At 49.7% G+C, this 17,500-nt stretch overlaps 1 pseudogene; it reads left to right on the forward strand.

Annotated features, from left to right (window-relative positions):
- Positions 1-2,214, forward strand: part of LOC115147334 (transcription factor SOX-7-like) — a 2,822-nt pseudogene extending 608 nt beyond the window's left edge.
- The last annotated feature ends 15,286 nt before the right edge of the window (positions 2,215-17,500 follow it).

The following is a 17,500-nucleotide window of genomic DNA, read 5'->3' on the forward strand; positions in this document are numbered from 1 at the left end:
GCTAATTTTGCTACATTTTGAAAGCATAGCCCTATCCATTCCTATTGAACTGGCTGGGATGAGCTTTTTAAGGCTCAAAATAAAGACTTACATTTTGACGTATTTGTTGCTTTTCGTTAAAATTTGGGTTACCTTTTGGTATAACTGGTAGTTAATTATTTCGTTCAAATATTGAATGAGTCATATTATTTTCCTATTTGACAACAAAAATTGTAGCCCGTATTACAGTTGAATATGGAGAAAATGTTTTCCCCTAACGCAGTAGCCTTGTAAAAACTAAATTCAGTTAAAAAAAGGTTTTACGTGGACTTATGTATATATATATATATTTATTTTTTCAGGATAAGGTATCCTATCGCAAATCCCCTTTGCTATTATTTTCTGTTAGTGCCAACTCTTACACCACGGAATACGGTGAAATTTTAACCAGATTAAATCAAATTTTAGGCTGCTAGAAGGTCTCCACCTTCTGAGAATATGTGATGTTTTAGATTTTAAAAATAAATATTTATAATTTTTAAGGGAACGAGTTCTTCAGTGGTTTTTGTGTGGACTCAAATTGACAAAAAAGGCTACCTTTTCCATGAAACCCAGATACACTGATCAACATGAGAGAGAGAGAGTTTATACTTTATATTATATAAACCATGGAAGGGAATATTTTTCTGTTTAATTCCTTCAAAAGAAGAAAATGCCCTTCAGTAAAGACATCTTTTGGAAACTAGATCTGACATCACTTAGATGTTCCTAAATTATCTTCAAGATAATTCTCAACAATTGAAGGTGCTTTTCATTTGAACGCGATCATGTCATCACTGTAATAACTCATGAACAAATCACACCATGTAACCATTGTGTTTTCCATGAGCTTTTGTTCTCTGTACACCCTTCAGAAGAATAACATCCATTGAACAAGAAAATAAGTGCTAAGGTAGAAATCTCCAGCACATTTTGGTGATCTTGGCTGTTCCACAAAACATTTTAATCGATTACAAATTCCGTTCTATTGAACGTTTAACAATTAGCCCTTATGTGGCTGTTAAAAACGAATAGCAGCTATGTTTTTTTCCACACTGATGTTTCAGTCAACTAATATGTCTTTAAAAGTTATCTTCCATCCGAACATTAAATAAGTGCTAGATTATAATGATCGTTAAGACTATTGTAGATATAAATGAATCTATGTCCTATTGTTTCTTCATGCCAGGCAAGTCGTGGAAGGCCCCCGCTGACCCCCTCTCAGAAGCGACGCCCGTATGTGGAGGAAGCGAGAGGCTGCGCGTGCAGCACATGCAGGACTACCCCAACTATAATACCGGCCTCGCCGGAAAAAGCAGCTAAAACGCATCTGTAAACGCGTGGATCCCGGCTTCCTACTGGGCAGCCGGCGGGCCCCGACCAGAAACGCCTTGTCCGACCCCCGGGGCCTCTGCCACCCGTGGGTTTGGATAAGGACGAGGATGGGGTTAGTGTGGTGATGTAGGTGTCGGGTCTCGACCCTCTCTTCCCGCAGCCCAGGGCCTCTACCTGGGGTTAGATCCTTCAGAGATGTACTGTCCAGCTCCAGCTCCAACAGCTTCGACACCTATCCCTACGGCCCTCCCTACTCCTCCTGAGATGTCCCCTCTGGACCACGACCACCCTCCTACTACCCCTTCCTCCTCTTCCTACTCCTCGTCCGGCTCCTTCCCCCGAGGAGCGCCACCAGCACCGTCAGGGTCAGACCCCCGGAGGTGGAGGTCCCATGTGCCTCAGTCCTCATCCTACCACCCTGACTACGCCACCACACCAGACTTCCATTCACTGCGGTGGCTCCCACTCTCACCTGACCCACCTCTCCCACATGTCCCAGGCCCAGTCCGGAGGCCTCATCACTGGGCATCCTCTGTCCTACTACAACCCATCCTCCTGGTCCCTCCCAGCTCCAGGTCCACCCGGGCCTCAATCACCCTCACTTAAGGCACCTTGTCCCCAGGTCACCACCACCAGCACCACTTGGGTCAGCTCTCCCCTCCTCCCGAGCAGAACCACAGTCATATGGAGACTTTGGACCAGCTGAGTCAGGTAGAGCTTTAGGGGAGGTCGGACCGTGATGAGTTCGACCAGTACCTGAACTCGACGGCGGCAGGCGCGGCAGCAGCAGGGGTGGGGGTTGTTCCATTCCGAACAGGGAGGAGGAGGAGGAGGAGGAGGAGGAGGAGGGATGACGGTTGACAGGACATATCCACGGGGACATCGGCCTCAGCTCCGTCTTCTGAGAGCAGCGTCGTCGGGGAATCCAGGCCTGATCTCTGTGCTGGCGGACGCCACAGCAGCATTACTACAACAACTACGGCATCTCTTAGACAGGACGGGTTGTTAAGTTACCTGGTGCCCATGCCTTCGCCCCGCCGCTCTCGTCGTCACATCTGGAACTGACCAGGGGACATATGTCTCAAGCATTTCAGTGTAGGAGTGCTGATCTAGGATCAGGTCCCCCCCCCCCCCCCAGGTCCATGTAATCTGATCATTATGATCTAAAAGACTAAACTGATCCTAAGTTATAGCTTCTACCCTGAGATGCTTGATCCTATGGCCCTATGGTAGAGGCCATGGGCTGGAGATGGGTGAGGGTTGACAGCAGGACCAATCACATAGCATTAGGACTGTTTGGGGCCTAGAGAGAAAGAGACGAGAGCGCACGAGAGAGAGAGAGATACAGAGAGAGAAAGATTATATATATATATATATAGAGATACAGAGAGAGAAGATATATATATATATATGGAGAGAGATACAGAGAGAGAAAGCTATATATACTATATATATATATATATCATATTGAGAGAGAGAGATCAGAGAGAGAAAGCTATATATATATATATATGAGAGGGAGACCTCAGGATGCTCATATCGAGCACTTGTTTGTCACTTCTATCTGTCTATTTCCAAAACAAGAATAACAGTTTGAGTCGTTGTTGTCAAATGTCTTAACGTGTTGAGCTCAGACGCTCTTATCGTTTATTTGAAGTACTTTGGATGTTTCACCTAAATACTTTATTATAATGCATTATAATTAATGCAATTATAATAATATTCTTATTATTATTATGAATTATTTCTGTTTTAAATGTTTATTATCTGTTACCCAACATTAGTTGGGAGTTTTACCTCAGTAGTTGAGTAGAAAATGAAGATTAGAGGATATTTCTTATACAATTCTCCTAGACAACATTGGCCTGCATCACAAATGGCACCCTATTCCCTATATAATGCACTACGTTTTGCTCAGGAACCATAGGGCTCTAGTCAAATGTAGTGCACTATAAAGGAAATAGGGTGCCATTTTGAGACGCTGCCACGGTGTATCATGAAGAAAAATACTTTTTATTTTTGAAGTACTTAATGTATAATCATAATCTTTACAATGAAAATAGCAATGATGATAACTATTTACTGTATGCTGATTTAGGTTTGTGAAATTGAATTAATTTAAAATAAAGTTCCACTTTATATAAAAATATTGCAACTTGGATATAACCACACGGCAACATCAAGGTATATCAAAATATTTTTTATCGTTTTTGTATAATACTGCATAATACTAATACTACTGAAATATACAGTACAAGTCAAAAGTTTTAGAACACCTACTCATTCAAGGGTTTTTTCTTTATTTTTACTATTTTCTGCATTGTAAAATAATAGTGAAGGCATCAACACTATGAAATAACACATATGGAATCATGTAGTAACCAAAAATTGTTAAACAAATCAAAATATATTTGAGATTATTCAAGGTAGCCACCCTTTGCCTTGATGACAGCTTTGCACACTCTGGCATTCTCTCAACCAGCTTCATGAGGTAGTCACCTGGAATGCATTTCAATTAACATGTGTCCCTTGTTAAAGTAAAAAATTGTGGATTTATTTTCCTTCTTAATGTGTTTGAGCCAATCAGTTGTGTTGTGACAAGGTAGGGGTGGTTTTACAGAAGATTTGTTGAAAGACCAAGTCCATATTATGGCAAGAACAGCTCAAATAAGCAAAGATAAATGACAGTCCATCATTACTTTAAGACATGAAGGTCATGTGTTATTTCATAGTTTTGATGTCTTCACTATTCTACAATGTAGAAAATAGTAAAAATAAAGATAAACCCTTGAATGAGTAGGTCTGTCCAAACTTTTGACTGGTACTAATATATATATTATATTCTAATTAAGAAAGAAAGAGAGAAAGACATCTACTTTTCAAAAGACAACTGTTTGCTTATATTAAGTATTTTATTGCATTGAGGGCAAAAAACAGTTTTGTGAATGATGAAATTATCTCAGCATTGTTTTTTTTGCTGCAAGTAGTAACCAAGAGGAAAACTGGTTACTGGTAAAATTATTCGGTCTGTGATGTTGATAGGAGTGTGTCACCAATGCCTGCTCGGACTGGGCCCCTCCAAGAAGCCTCGTTGTTACTCGTGGTCCTCTCTCTCTCTCTCTCTCTCTCTCTCTCTCTCTCTCTCTCTCTCTCTCTCTCTCTCTCTCTCTCTCTCTCTCTCTCTCGCTCTCGCTCGCTCTCTCTCTCCCCCATCTCTTCCTCCTCCCCCTTTCTCTCTCCCTCTTTTTCTCTTTCCCTCCCTCCCTCCCTCCCAATTCTTTATGAACTGTAGTTGTACAGTGAAATGAATAAACAAATACATCTGTATCATTGACTGTTTCTAAAACGTTCCTCATTTCTCTGCCCCTGCTTTTGTTTCCTCCCTGAATTCTTCTCTCTCTCTCTCTGATAAAAGGAATTCAGGGGGCTTTTGACAAATCCTGAAGTCTGGCACTTTAGCTCAGCGGGTCTTCCTACGTTGTTGTTTTTTTGGGACCAGCTGAGTCGTGCTCCTGTGAAGAGGATATGACTACGGAGCGGTGTTTCCTGACTGATAAGACCTGAGTATCAGGATGTTTGGGGTGGCTGGGGTCGGCTGGGCCGCAGCAGTGAAGAGGGGAGCGTACACACACACACACACAGAGGGGAGCAGAGGGGAGGGGAATGGAACCCATTGGTCGGTATGGAGGATAGAGAGGAGGAAACAGGACCTTCTTACACCCAATGTGTTTATCAGGGTGCCTTGTCGACCTGGCTGGCTGGTTGGCTGGCTGGCTGGCTGGCTGGCTGGCTCAACAACCCTCGGCCACACACACACACAGGCAAGAAACACACACACGGACGTGGACAAACGGCTAGCCGGACACCGACTTCTTACTCTGTCAGATCAGTCTGAACTGACCTCTGCAAAGAAAGAATGTAGGTATCCAAGACCACAAGACTTAGACTTACACCCGTATGTCCAGTTAGTCTCTCCTTCCCAGTACAATAAACCAGTTAGGACTCTCCTTCCCAGTACAACAAACCAGCTAGGACTCTACTTCCCAGTACAATAAACCAGTTAGGACTCTCCTTCCCAGTACAATAAACTAGTTAGGACTCTCCTTCCCAGTACAATAAACCAGTTAGGACTCTACTTCCCAGTACAATAAACTAGTTAGGACTCTCCTTCCCAGTACAATAAACTAGTTAGGACTCTCCTTCCCAGTACAATAAACCAGTTAGGACTCTCCTTCCCAGTACAATAAACCAGTTAGGACTCTCCTTCCCAGTACAATAAACTAGTTAGGACTCTACTTCCCAGTACAATAAACTAGTTAGAACTCTACTTCCCAGTACAATAAACCAGTTAGGACTTTACTTCTCAGTACCCAGTGCAATAAACTAGTTAGGGACTCTCCTTCCCAGTACAATAAACCAGTTAGGACTCTACTTCCCAGTACAATAAACTAGTTAGGACTCTCCTTCCCAGTCCAATAAACCAGTTAGGACTCTCCTTCCCAGTACCCAGTACAATAAACCAGTTAGGACTCTACTTCCCAGTACAATAAACCAGTTAGGACTCTCCTTCCCAGTACAATAAACTAGTTAGAACTCTACTTCCCAGTACAATAAACCAGTTAGGACTCTACTTCTCAGTACCCAGTGCAATAAACTAGTTAGGACTCTCCTTCCCAGTACAATAAACCAGTTAGGACTCTACTTCCCAGTACAATAAACCAGTTAGGACTCTCCTTCCAGGACCCAGTACAATAAACTAGTTAGGACTCTACTTCCCAGTACAATAAACCAGTTAGGACTCTACTTCCCAGTACAATAACAAGTTAGGACTCTCCTTCCCAGTACCCAGTACAATAAACTAGTTAGGACTCTACTTCCCAGTACAATAAACCAGTTAGGACTCTACTTCCCAGTACAATAAACCAGTTAGGACTCTACTTCCCAGTACAATAAACCAGTTAGGACTCTACTTCCCAGTACAATAAACCAGTAAGGACTCTCCTTCCCAGTACAATAAACTAGTTAGGACTCTCCTTCCCAGTACAATAAACCAGTTAGGACTCTCCTTCCCAGTACAATAAACTAGTTAGGACTCTCCTTCCCAGTACCCAGTACAATAAACCAGTTAGGACTCTCCTTCCCAGTACAATAAACCAGTTAGGACTCTACTTCCCAGTACAATAAACTAGTTAGGACTCTCCTTCCCAGTACCCAGTACAATAAACCAGTTAGGACTCTCCTTCCCAGTACAATAAACCAGTTAGGACTCTACTTCCCAGTACAATAAACTAGTTAGGACTCTCCTTCCCAGTACCCACTACAATAACCTACACCACAGCACTACACAGATCCCAGGGGTTGTCGCCAGTAGCACCATATCCCCTATTCCCTGTATCGGCCCTTGTCAAAAGTAGTGCACTATATAGAGAATAGGGTGCCATTTGGCTGGTCTAAAGTAGTGCACTATATAGAGAATAGGGTGCCATTTGGCTGGTCTAAAGTAGTGCACTACATAGGGAACAGGTTGCCATTTGGCTGGTCTAAAGTAGTGCACTACATAGGGAACAGGTTGCCATTTGGCTGGTCTAAAGTAGTGCACTACATAGGGAACAGGTTGCCATTTGGCTGGTCTAAAGTAGTGCACTACATAGGGAATAGGGTGCCATTTGAGAGGCAGATTCCCTTCACGACAACACTTTGCTCCTGGTGAATCTGATTAAGTCCAATGGAATGACAACATTCATCAAACGCCAGAGTTTACAGCTGTGGGGCCACTTTGCTCACTCTGACAGGACTGGGATCATTAGATGACCTTCCTGCAGGCTCGCTGGCTCTGTCAAGGTCCGTTACGGCTGTGTAAGGGGGAGACGGTTGGCCCCAGGCAGGAGTCTGTAACTGCATCCTCAGCCTCAGCACCTTACAGGATCAATGTACACTCTTAGAGAAAAATGGTTATTTGACTGTCCCCATAGGAGAACCCTTTATGGTTCCAGGTAAAACCCTTTTCAGTTCCATGTAGAACCCTCTGTGGAAAGGGTTCTACATGGAACCCAAAACGGTTCTACCTGGAACCAAAAAGGGTTCTTCAAAGTGTTCTCCTACGGGGACAGCCGAATAACCCCTTTAGGATCTAGATAGTACCTATTTTTCTAAGCTCTGTAACAGCCTCCCCCAGCCTCCCCCAGCCCCCACCAGACTCCCCCAGCCAACCCCAGCCTCCCCCAGCCCCCACCAGCCTCCCCCAGACTCCCCCAGCCAACCCCAGCCTCCCCCAGTCTCCACCAGCCTCCCCCAGCCTACTCCAGCTTCCCCCAGCCTCCCCCAGCTTCCCCCAGCCTCCCCCAGCCTACTCCAGCCTCCCCCAGCTTCCCCCAGCCTCCCCCAGCCTACTCCAGCCTCCCCCAGCCTACTCCAGCTTTCCCCAGCCTCCCCCAGCTTCCCCCAGCCTCCCCCAGCCTACTCCAGCCTCCCCCAGCCTACTCCAGCCTACTCCAGCCTCCCCCAGCCTACTCCAGCTTCCCCCAGCCTACTCCAGCTTCCCCCAGCCTCCCCCAGCTTCCCCCAGCCTCCCCCAGCCTACTCCAGCCTCCCCCAGCCTCCCCCAGCCTCCCCCAGCCTCCCCCAGCCTCCCCCAGCCTCCTCCAGCCTCCCCCAGCCTCCCCCAGTTTCCCCCAGCCTCCCCCAGCTTCCCCCAGCCTACTCCAGCCTCCCCCAGCCCCCACCAGCCTCCCCCAGACTCCCCCAGCCAACCCCAGCCTCCCCCAGTCTCCACCAGCCTCCCCCAGCCTACTCCAGCTTCCCCCAGCCTCCCCCAGCTTCCCCCAGCCTCCCCCAGCCTACTCCAGCCTCCCCCAGCTTCCCCCAGCCTCCCCCAGCCTACTCCAGCCTCCCCCAGCCTACTCCAGCTTTCCCCAGCCTCCCCCAGCTTCCCCCAGCCTCCCCCAGCCTACTCCAGCCTCCCCCAGCCTACTCCAGCCTACTCCAGCCTCCCCCAGCCTACTCCAGCTTCCCCCACCCTACTCCAGCTTCCCCCAGCCTTCCCCAGCTTCCCCCAGCCTCCCCCAGCCTCCCCCAGCCTCCCCCAGCCTCCCCCAGCCTCCCCCAGCCTACTCCAGCCTCCCCCAGCCTCCCCCAGCTTCCCCCAGCCTCCCCCAGCCTCCTCCAGCCTCCCCCAGCCTCCCCCAGTTTCCCCCAGCCTCCCCCAGCTTCCCCCAGCCTACTCCAGCCTCCCCCAGCCTACCCCAGTCTAACCCCAGCCTACCCCAGCTTCCCCCAGCCTAACCCAGCTTCCCCCAGCCTACCCCAGCCTAATCCAGCCTAACCCCAGCCTCCCCCAGCCTAACCCCAGCGTCCCCCAGCCTAACCCCAGTCTCCCCCAGCCTAACCCCAGCCTACTCCAGCCTAACCCCAGCCTAACCCCAGCCTCCCCCAGCCTAACCCCAGCCTTCCCCAGCCTAACCCCAGTCTCCCCCAGTCTAACCCCAGCCTCCCCCAGCCTAACCCCAGCCTCCCCCAGCCTACTCCAGCCTAACCCCAGCCTCCCCCAGCCTACTCCAGCCTCCCCCAGCCTACTCCAGCCTAACCCCAGCCTAACCGCAGCCTACTCCAGCCTAACCCCAGCCTACTCCAGCCTAACTCCAGCCTAACTCCAGCCTAACTCCAGCCTAACTCAAACCTAACCCCAGCCTACTCCAGCCTCCCCCAGCCTACTCCAGCCTAACCCCAGCCTCCCCCAGCCTACTCCAGCCTCCCCCAGCCTACTCCAGCCTCTCCCAGCCTACTCCAGCCTCCCCCAGCCTACTCCAGCCTAACTCCAGCCTAACTCCAGCCTAACTCAAACCTAACCCCAGCCCAGTCCAGCCTCCCCAGCCTACTCCCAGCCTACTCCAGCCTAACCTCAGTCTACTCCAGCCTAACCCCAGTCTACTCCAGCCTAACCCCAGTCTACTCCAGCCTAACCCCAGCCTAACCCCAGCCTCCCCCAGCCTACTCCAGCCTCCCCCAGCTTCCCCCAGCCTCCCCCAGCCTACTCCAGCCTCCCCCAGCCTACTCCAGCTTTCCCCAGCCTCCCCCAGCTTCCCCCAGCCTCCCCCAGCCTCCCCCAGCCTACTCCAGCCTCCCCCAGCCTACTCCAGCCTACTCCAGCCTCCCCCAGCCTACTCCAGCTTCCCCCAGCCTACTCCAGCTTCCCCCAGCCTCCCCCAGCTTCCCCCAGCCTCCCCCAGCCTACTCCAGCCTCCCCCAGCCTCCCCCAGCCTACTCCAGCCTCCCCCAGCCTCCCCCAGCTTCCCCCAGCCTCCCCCAGCCTCCTCCAGCCTCCCCCAGCCTCCCCCAGTTTCCCCCAGCCTCCCCCAGCTTCCCCCAGCCTACTCCAGCCTCCCCCAGCCTACCCCAGTCTAACCCCAGCCTACCCCAGCTTCCCCCAGCCTACCCCAGCTTCCCCCAGCCTACCCCAGCCTAATCCAGCCTAACCCCAGCCTCCCCCAGCCTAACCCCAGCCTACTCCAGCCTAACACCAGCCTAACCCCAGCCTCCCCAGCCTCCCCCAGCCTCCACCAGCCTAACCCCAGCCTCCTCCAGCCTAACCCCAGCCTCCTCCAGCCTAACCCCAGCCTCCCCCAGCCTAACCCCAGCGTCCCCCAGCCTAACCCCAGTCTCCCCCAGCCTAACCCCAGCCTACTCCAGCCTAACACCAGCCTAACCCCAGCCTAACCCCAGCCTCCCCAGCCTAACCCCAGCCTACCCCAGCCTAACCCCAGTCTCCCCCAGTCTAACCCCAGCCTCCCCCAGCCTAACCCCAGCCTCCCCCAGCCTACTCCAGCCTAACCCCAGCCTCCCCCAGCCTACTCCAGCCTCCCCCAGCCTACTCCAGCCTAACCCCAGCCTAACCGCAGCCTACTCCAGCCTAACCCCAGCCTACTCCAGCCTAACTCCAGCCTAACTCCAGCCTAACTCCAGCCTAACTCAAACCTAACCCCAGCCTACTCCAGCCTCCCCCAGCCTACTCCAGCCTAACCCCAGCCTCCCCCAGCCTACTCCAGCCTCCCCCAGCCTACTCCAGCCTCTCCCAGCCTACTCCAGCCTCCCCCAGCCTACTCCAGCCTAACTCCAGCCTAACTCCAGCCTAACTCAAACCTAACCCCAGCCCAGTCCAGCCTCCCCAGCCTACTCCCAGCCTACTCCAGCCTAACCTCAGTCTACTCCAGCCTAACCCCAGTCTACTCCAGCCTAACCCCAGCCTAACCCCAGTCTACTCCAGCCTAACCCCAGCCTACTCCCAGTCTACTCCAGCCTAACCCCAGCCTAACCCCAGCCTACTCCAGCCTAACCCCAGCCTAACCTCAGTCTACTCCAGCCTAACCCCAGTCTACTCCAGCCTAACCCCAGTCTACTCCAGCCTAACCCCAGCCTATCCCTAGTCTCCCCTATCCTAACCCCAGCCTATCCCTAGTCTCCCCTATCCTAACCCCAGCCTATCCCTAGTCTCCCCTATCCTACCTCAGCCTATCCCTAGTCTCCCCTATCCTAACCCCAGCCTATCCCTAGTCTCCCCTATCCTAACCCCAGCCTATCCCTAGTCTCCCCCTATCCTAACCCCAGCCTATCCCTAGTCTCCCCTATCCTAACCCCAGCCTATCCCTAGTTCTCCCCTATCCTAACCCCAGCCTATCCCTAGTCTCCCCTATCCTACCTCAGCCTATCCCTAGTCTCCCCTATCCTAACCCCAGCCTATCCCTAGTCTCCCCTATCCTAACCCCAGCCTATCCCTAGTCTCCCCTATCCTAACCCCAGCCTATCCCTAGTCTCCCCTATCCTAACCCCAGCCTATCCCTAGTCTCCCCTATCCTAACCCCAGCCTATCCCTAGTCTCCCCTATCCTACCTCAGCCTATCCCTAGTCTCCCCTATCCTAACCCAGCCTATCCCTAGTCTCCCCTATCCTAACCCAGCCTATCCCTAGTCTCCCCTATCCTAACCCCAGCCTATCCCTAGTCTCCCCTATCCTAACCCCAGCCTATCCCTAGTCTCCCCTATCCTAACCCCAGCCTATCCCTAGTCTCCCCTATCCTAACCCCAGTCTACTCCAGCCTAACCCCAGCCTATCCCTAGTCTCCCCAGCCTAACCCCAGCCTATCCCTAGTCTCCCCTATCCTAACCCCAGCCTAACCCTAGTCTCCCCCAGCCTAACCCCAGCCTAACCCCAGCCTAACCCCAGCCTATCCCTAGTCTCCCCCAGCCTAACCCCAGCCTATCCCTAGTCTCCCCTATCCTACCCCAGCTATCCCTAGTCTCCCCTATCCTAACCCCAGCCTATCCCTAGTCTCCCCTATCCTAACCCCAGCCTATCCCTAGTCTCCCCTATCCTAACCCCAGCCTATCCCTAGTCTCCCCTATCCTAACCCCAGCCTATCCCTAGTCTCCCCCAGCCTAACCCAGCCTATCCCTAGTCTCCCCCAGCCTAACCCCAGCCTATCCCTAGTCTCCCCCAGCCTAACCCCAGCCTATCCCTAGTCTCCCCCAGCCTAACCCCAGCCTATCCCTAGTCTCCCCCAGCCTAACCCCAGCCTATCCCTAGTCTCCCCCAGCCTAACCCCAGCCTATCCCTAGTCTCCCCCAGCCTAACCCCAGCCTATCCCTAGTCTCCCCAGCCTATCCCTAGTCTCCCCTATCCTAACCCCAGTCTATCCCTAGTCTCCCCTATCCTAACCCCAGTCTATCCCTAGTCTCCCCTATCCTAACCCCAGCCTATCCCTAGTCTCCCCTATCCTAACCCCAGCCTATCCCTAGTCTCCCCTATCCTAACCCCAGCCTAACCCCAGCCTATCCCTAGTCTCCCCTATCCTAACCCCAGTCTACTCCAGCCTAACCCCAGCCTATCCCTAGTCTCCCCTATCCTAACCCCAGCCTAACCCCAGCCTATCCCTAGTCTCCCCTATCCTAACCCCAGCCTATCCCTAGTCTCCCCTATCCTAACCCCAGTCTATCCCTAGTCTCCCCTATCCTAACCCCAGTCTATCCCTAGTCTCCCCTATCCTAACCCCAGCCTATCCCTAGTCTCCCCTATCCTAACCCCAGCCTATCCCTAGTCTCCCCCAGCCTAACCCCAGCCTATCCCTAGTCTCCCCCAGCCTAACCCCAGCCTATCCCTAGTCTCCCCTATCCTAACCCCAGTCTACTCCAGCCTAACCCCAGTCTACTCCAGCCTAACCCCAGCCTCCCCCAGCCTCCCCCAGCCTCCCCCAGCCTCCCCCAGCCTAACCCCAGCCTATCCCTAGTCTCCCCTATCCTAACCCCAGTCTACTCCAGCCTAACCCCAGTCTACTCCAGCCTCCCCCAGCCTCCCCCAGCCTAACCCCAGCCTAACCCCAGCCTATCCCTATCCTAACCCTATCCTAACCCCAGCCTATCCCTAGTCTCCCCCAGCCTAACCCCAGCCTAACCCTAGTCTCCCCTATCCTAACCCCAGCCTATCCCTAGTCTCCCCTATCCTAACCCCAGCCTAACCCTAGTCTCCCCCAGCCTAACCCCAGCCTAACCCTAGTCTCCCCTATCCTAACCCCAGCCTATCCCTAGTCTCCCCTATCCTAACCCCAGCCTAACCCTAGTCTCCCCCAGCCTAACCCCAGCCTAACCCTAGTCTCCCCTATCCTAACCCCAGCCTAACCCCAGCCTAACCCCAGCCTAACCCTAGTCTCCCCTATCCTAACCCCAGCCTAACCCCAGCCTAACCCCAGCCTATCCCTAGTCTCCCCTATCCTAACCCCAGCCTATCCCTAGTCTCCCCTATCCTACCCCAGTTAAAGACTCCCTGTGGTGCACCTAACAACTGCATCTCTGTTCAGTGTTAACAGTACTCTGTCTTCCACTTCCAGTGCCCCCGGGGTAGGACATAGGAACAGGGAAAAGGAGAAACACTCAACACTAGATCAACTCAAAACACTGAACAGTCAGTCCATGTCAGTCACTGGTTACACACAACGACACTAGTTTGAATAGCCACTTGAACTGACACAATCTACACATCTCATTGTGTTCCTTTTTTCTCTCTCACAACAATACACACATCTCACAGATAATCTGAGCTGCCATAAATTGTATAAATAATGTAGAAATGACAGATGTTTTCAGCCCACTTGCTCTGAACACCTTGTAGCTAGTACCTGACTATGTATCAATATCAATATATTATATTCCTATACAAATACACTCTTTATTGTGTATTACCTTGTACTACCATATTTATCATACATCAAATATTCCCTTTGTGTGACCTAAGCAGAGGAGTGTTACACCATCACTAAACAGGATGTGTTGACTATGAGACTGTTAGTGTTTCACCACTAGACAGGATGTGCTGACTATCAGACTGTTAGTGTTTCCCCACTAGACAGGATGTGTTGACTATGAGACTGTTAGTGTTTCACCACTAGACAGGATGTGTTGACCCTCAGACTGTTAGTGTTTCACCACTAGACAGGATGTGTTGACTATCAGACTGTTAGTGTTTCACCACTAGACAGGATGTGTTGACTATCAGACTGTTAGTGTTTCACCACTAGACAGGATGTGTTGACTATCAGACTGTTAGTGTTTCACCACTAGACAGGATGTGTTGACTATCAGACTGTTAGTGTTTCACCACTAGACAGGATGTGTTGACTATCAGACTGTTAGTGTTTCACCACTAGACAGGATGTGTTGACTATTTAGTTGTCACCTAGGGCAAAACACTCAACGTGTCAGCTTGAATCCCGTCCCTCTGTTCAGTGTTCACAGTACTCGCTCTGAAAATAATTACACCTCTGGTCAGTGTTCACAGTACTCGCTCTGAAAATAATTACACCTCTGTTCAGAGTGCTCTGTGTTAGAATCTTCCATAAACGTCCTAAAGCCTGTTGTCTATACTGTGTGACATGGTGTTGGTGGCTTGTTATTCAGGCTCAGGGTTATGAAGGATTGTATGTCAGGTACACTAGTTTAAAACATTAGGGCAAAATGTAGATTTCTGCCAAAATAGATATACCCAAAAGTTTTTCAAAATCAAGACGGCCATAAACAATAACTTGTAATGCTGCATAGTTCTAGAAAGATTAAAATCTCACCTTTCTGGTAAAAACAGTCATACATTTCTGAGGTGTAATCACTTTTGAGGATGCAAGCTCAAGCACATATACAAATATGATCAAAATATGATATATATATACATTTATATTAATCAAGCAATAGGGCTTGAAATGATTTAAATTCTTTCTAAATATAGTAACAATCAAATTACAAATGACTTACTATAATATTACACATTTCTTATAACTGTAAAATAAATACAGTGACTGACAACAGAGAGTTTCCTGCCAAACGTCCTCTGAGGACATAGAGACGCCACTCAAATGTCTGCAGACTCGTCAGCTTTTAATAAGCACAAAGTTGATTGTCTGTCTGTCCGTGACCAAGAGAAAGTGGTCTTGTTTCAATTATACAAAATTATTTTGTATTTATTTTTATTTTTAGAGCTCTAAATCCAGCGAGATGAGACGGGTTTTGACCAGGGACCAGGGATCATCGATTAGATTCGGCTACATTGCTGATTTATTCTTGAGTGGATGATCGGGGGGCTGGAACATAATTACTAATAATTTGTACACTGCAATTTGACCGCAAGAATCATCCAACAGATATAATGTTTGACTAAAACATTATCATTTCAAATCTTGTTAAAACAATCACATCGTGTCTCTCTATTATCCGTGGGAATACTTGGGACCAGATTTCTTCAATTAAAATCAATTGGAGCTGATTTAATGTAATAAATAAAACCAGCCGTGTGCCGCCGGTTGGGGAACACTACGCTGGACTCTTCCGTTTCACACCGTGTATCTCAATCAGAGCCGCGTGGTTCTATCCTTCGTCTGGATAGGTCAGAAAATGTAACATGTCGCTCTTTATGCAGATGAAGTGTCAGATTTCATTTACTACATCTAATCGGAGACTGGGGGGGGTCGTCACTTTTTACCGCAACCGCAAAGTCATAATTATTTCTAAACTTAAAGTTAATGCCGAAATCGCTCCTCCATTTCCTGTTTGCTAAAACTCAAATAGTTGGCATAAATTCAATTTATGTGACAAAATACTCTAGTATAGTGTAGAGAATCATTGTACCATCTAAAACCGCTGTGAAATATATTCAACCAAAAATACTGTTGTTTCAGCTGTTTGAAGCTGGTGTACAAAACCGAAAGTAAAAGATGCAAAAAAACAAAACTTAAGAACAGGAAGCTTAGAAATAGCGCATATAGAACAAATCTACAACTTCTTAGACTTGCTTTCAGTTAGAATGAAAGAGCTATAACTCACATTTCTATGTAAATTTGGTCTGTCGCCCCCAAAAAGTTACATATTGCCACTTTAAACCTAACCTTAAATTAAGACCAAAAAGCTCTCTTTTTTTTTGGTTCTCATTCATTTTTACAATAGCCAATTTTAACTTAGTGGCTGTGTTAACGAGTGGCAGCCAAGAGTTGGAGAGACAGTGTCAGAAGCAGGACAACCAGACCTTTCACAGAGTTTACAGGAATTGATACTATGCCATTCACAGAACGAGCTGTAGACAGAAAATGTCTGCCCTGAACCGGTCCAGAACCACTCAACCATCGCTAATTCCTTTCCACATCAAGCTGATGATCAGCATCCGCAAAGGGGGGGATTTATTTGAGGTATTACAGGATATAAGCTGGAATAACAACGTCTTTCACGTTCTTCCTCTCTGCTCGCTCGCTGAACTGGCTCCAGGTTGAGCCTCAGTCTAAGGAAACAGCCTGGTAGGTAGTCTGTTCTTGTTCCTCTCCCATACAGCTCTTAGATCAGTGCTGAAGAATTACTCTGTCACGTTGTCCATTCTAGTTTATTTTTTTAGCTACAGGTCCCAGATCAGCATTATGGAGCAAGCCTGTCTGGTAGTCTGATCTACTTCCTGTTCCCCCTCTGTCTCATCACCTTCCCGGACAAACAAACACAACCATGTCCTTTCCACTCCTTAACCAGGCTAACAGTTACCTTATCTGACACTGACTGGATGCTGTTGCTGTGTTGAGTGGATGAGTCCTGGGCCTGGTCCAGGACAGCTGTGTTGAGTGGATGGGGCCTGGGTCTGGGTCTGGTCCAGGACAGCAGTGTTGAGTGGATGGGGCCTGGGTCTGGTCCAGGACAGCTGTGTTGAGTGGATGGGGCCTGGGTCTGGGTCTGGTCCAGGACAGCTGTGTTGAGTGGATGGGGCCTGGGTCTGGTCCAGGACAGCTGTGTTGAGTGGATGGGGCCTGGGTCTGGGTCTGGTCCAGGACAGCTGTGTTGAGTGGATGGGGCCTGGTCCAGGACAGCTGTGTTGAGTGGATGGGGCCTGGTAGCCCGTGTAGCAAGCGGTCCTCGTGGACAGAGGTGGTGATCTTTGTAAGTAACAGCTACGTCCCAAATGGCACCCAATTCCCTAAAGTAGTGCACTACTGTTGACCAGGGCCCTAAAGTAGGGCACTACTGTTGACCAGGGCCCTAAAGTAGTGCACTACTGTTGACCAGGGCCATAAAGTAGTGCACTACTGTTGACCAGGGCCCTAACGTAGGGCGCTACTGTTGACCAGGGCCATAAAGTAGTGCACTACTGTTGACCAGGGCCCTAACGTAGGGCGCTACTGTTGACCAGGGCCCTAAAGTAGTGCACTACTGTTGACCAGGGCCATAAAGTAGTGCACTACTGTTAACCAGGGCCATAAAGTAGGGCACTACTGTTGACCAGGGCCATAAAGTAGGGCACTACTGTTGACCAGGGCCCTAAAGTAGGGCATAAAGTAGTGCACTACTGTTGACCAGGGCCCTAAAGTAGGGCATAAAGTAGGGCACTACTGTTGACCAGGGCCATAAAGTAGGGCATTACAGTTGCACTATCCGGAGGCATGTAGGAGGCTGTCAGTCTGGTCACGTTGTTAGGCGTGTGGACAACGAACGACGATTCAATCACGTCACGCCTTGGGTTGGCTAAAGGCCTATACTGAATGTGGGATAGATGACGTGGGTTGTGTTATGGTCTGTAGGTCAAGGGGAAGTGGCTAATTTGAACTACGTGACCGTTAACATACATTAATGTACACAGGGTGAGAGTG

The sequence above is a fragment of the Salmo trutta genome, chromosome 1, assembly GCF_901001165.1.
Source record: "Salmo trutta chromosome 1, fSalTru1.1, whole genome shotgun sequence".
NCBI classification, from domain to species: domain Eukaryota; kingdom Metazoa; phylum Chordata; class Actinopteri; order Salmoniformes; family Salmonidae; genus Salmo; species Salmo trutta.